The following is a 3,080-nucleotide window of genomic DNA, read 5'->3' as shown; positions in this document are numbered from 1 at the left end:
TGGCTCCAGAGGCAACAACGAGCTCACGTCATGACAGCCGGGACGCTGAAGTGGGCCATGCTGTGTCTGTCCCGACTCATAACCTTCGCAGCCATCGAACGACAGCCTGGGCCTCCAGGCGTAGCTGCCGCGCAAGCCTGTGAGTGCCATCAGCAGCTGGCGTGCCGATTGTGCAGTCTGTCGCACCACCGTCACCGTTCACTGATGACACGCAATTCACAGGCCATGCTGGAGCGGCTGGCAGCCTGGCAGCGGCCACTGCAACGTGCTGACTGGAGCGGCGGAGGCGGCCCGGGTCATCGGGGTCGATCTGCAGCACCGCTCCATCAGCGTGAGAGATTGCTCGCCGCTGTGCGGTTGGGAGTAATGTTCATGTATGGCGCTTGTCTCGTGATATATGTGTCGGTACCGTCCGTGTCCCGTCTTAGCCCAGCTGCTGTCATTGTTCGGCGTGCATTGTGCTGGCGTGTCCGTGGTTGGATGCCATCGTACCAGTCTTGTGTTTAATCAGCTGTCTTTTGGCCGACAGTGGCAATGTGTCGCCGCCATCACGGCGTGCCGCCGGTCGGCGGGGTGCCACCGCCGCCGGCCGAGGCCGCCAAAGGCGTGACGCCATGATGACCGTGCTGATGGTGCTGTGCACCGGCCGCCCGAGCCACATGACTGGTATCGCTGTCACGGCGGTGCCCGAGGCCAGGGTGAGCAGGCTGACTGGCCGATGTCTGACTGACTGTTGCGCGTCATTCGTTTTGCGTCGATCTCTCTACTGTCTGCCCTGTCTGTCGCCGAAATGGTTTTGTGCGGAACACCATGCATGCCTGCAGGACCGCACGCCCCGGTCGCCTCCGTTCTATATATACTTATCTGTCGGATGAGAACGTCCCGGACCTGGACCGACAACGGTGTGCGGTACGACGCTGGAGTCAGAGGGAGCACGTGCCGGGGTAAGTGCACACTTGGCCAGCCATGATCTCTACGTCTTCTTCAATGCGTCAATCCAAGGTAGCCAAGAGCCAAGGCTGGTGTGCACATGCTGATGTCTGCGACAACACGCCGGGATAGCAGGGTAAGTGTCTCAGGCTTCCGTTCAGGGTTATCTGTTGGCACAAGAAAGAGAAGAAGAGGAGGACGCGACCTCTCGGCCCTGGGACTGGGTCTAGGTGGCGATTGCGCTGCCTCTACAGGTAGAGGATGTGACATCACCTTGTCAGGCAGGCGGGGTGATGTTGTATCGTGAGTCAGAGGGCTATGTGGGAAGAAGGGTACCATTTGATACATTTGTCACGTTAATTTATAACTATTACCATATCGTCGCTGCTGGCGCCGTTTGGAGGCGGGCTCAGGCCCTGACCATGTGCTGACCAGTGCAGATCACTGGCGTGCAGCGAGCACAGCGTCACGTCCGTCTGTGGCCCGCAGCTGCGGGCGCTCCGGGTCTCGAGAGCGTGCCGAAGCCGTCCCGTGTCGCACAGGTGCAGCAGCTGATCCCGGTGATGGCGCCTGTGTCGCCAGCTTATCCCGGCGGTGGCGCCTGTGTCGCCAGCTGATCCCGGCGGTGGCGCCTGTGTCGCCCGCTGATCCCGGCGGTGGCGCCTGTGTCGCCAGCTGATCCCGGCGGTGGCGCCTGTGTCGCCAGCTGATCCCGGCGGTGGCGCCTGTGTCGCCCGCTGATCCCGGCGGTGGCGCCTGTGTCGCCAGCTGATCCCGGCGGTGGCGTCTGTGTCGCCAGCTGATCTCGGCGGTGGCGCCTGTGTCGCCAGCTGATCCCGGCGGTGGCGCCTGTGTCGCCAGCTGATCCCGGCGGTGGTGGCTGTGTCGCCAGCTGATCCCGGCGGTGGCGGCTGTGTCGCCAGCTGATCCCGGCGGTGGTGGCTGTGTCGCCAGCTGATCCCGGCGGTGGTGGCTGTGTCGCCAGCTGATCCCGGCGGTGGTGGCTGTGTCGCCAGCTGATCCCGGCGGTGGCGGAGACATATCCGCGGCACATGTGGCGGTCCCGGCGTTTCTGGGTGCCTTCAAACGGCGGGGCATACCTACCCAGAGGCCCGGCGTCCGGCTGGACCAGCAGGAGGCGGCGCTGCTGGGCAGGACCCGGAGGTCCGGCTCCGCCACGGCCCAGACTGGCCCGCGGAGCCTCAGTCGGTGCCTGTACTTGCAGTAGCTGGCGGCTGACGCCGCCCTCAGACCTACGGCACCGGCAGACGCAGCGTCCTGATCATGCAGCCTGCTGATGACTTACTCTAAACACATCTAAATAAAGTAAAATGCGTCTATAAGCACCAGTGATAAGCGTCTGTTCACAAAGACGAATCATTGACAAGGCAATTGCTGTCTTCCACTCTGTGTCTCAGCCAGCAAGGCACAGTATAGCCGTGTCCTTTTTGGCGGCGAGGGATAGACCCAGCGGGATTTGCGCCATTGCAGTTATTCTAAGAATGCCTGTTGGCACTTATTGCCTTTCAGTATATGTTGTATTTGTATTTTTGTATGCAGGTATTGTTTCAATACATTATCTAGATGTGAAGCACAATATTGCCGTTCCTACCGTTAGTCTTTTCGTATGCAACGGATAACCCCTGTCGAGGTGATGTTGACTGAACACATAACTAGATTGATTAGCAGTTTTCCTTCTCGTTATTTCTGCACTTGGACTTTGGCTAGTGCAATCTGCTGTAGCGTCTGGTGTTCGCTCGGTCACGTAATTCAAACGAAAGTACATCTCTGCTCATGTTGTTGGGCTAGCAACGAACAGCGTTTTTGTTTGCCAGTTGCATTTCATGAAACAAGCATCAGCATTGTCAGCCCCAGTGGTGGCACCCACCGTGCCAGCCAGCAGTTGGCCACAGCGGCCGCGGGCGGCGACGGTGGCGGTGCGGACGACGCTGTTTCCTTTTTTCTCGACGTGTTGTGTTTTATTGGAACTGAGCGCAGTGAAGGTGATATTAGGCCTGGCGGCATGCGCTAAAAAAGGACCGCGTTACGTCCCCTGTCTGTGCAGTTATTGTTACACGTCCTGCCCGAGAACGCAGAGGCGTGTCGCATGGGCGGATGTCCACCTCCCGTGCATTCTGCTGCTTGGTTTT

The 3,080-nt window shown here is 59.8% G+C and overlaps 1 long non-coding RNA gene across 1 annotated transcript; it reads left to right on the top strand.

Annotated features, from left to right (window-relative positions):
- The first annotated feature begins 238 nt into the window (after positions 1–238).
- On the top strand, positions 239–2,515 carry LOC119113235 (uncharacterized). Its single transcript, XR_005095862.1, has 3 exons — positions 239–331; positions 530–698; positions 1,947–2,515. It is a non-coding gene; the product is annotated as an uncharacterized LOC119113235 (long non-coding RNA).
- Positions 2,516–3,080: the final 565 nt, after the last annotated feature.

This window comes from Pollicipes pollicipes, unplaced genomic scaffold (assembly GCF_011947565.3).
Source record: "Pollicipes pollicipes isolate AB1234 unplaced genomic scaffold, Ppol_2.1 Scaffold_7261;HRSCAF=8764_pilon_pilon_pilon, whole genome shotgun sequence".
Lineage (NCBI taxonomy): Eukaryota > Metazoa > Arthropoda > Thecostraca > Pollicipedomorpha > Pollicipedidae > Pollicipes > Pollicipes pollicipes.
This window is presented reverse-complemented; position numbering and strand designations above follow the sequence as displayed.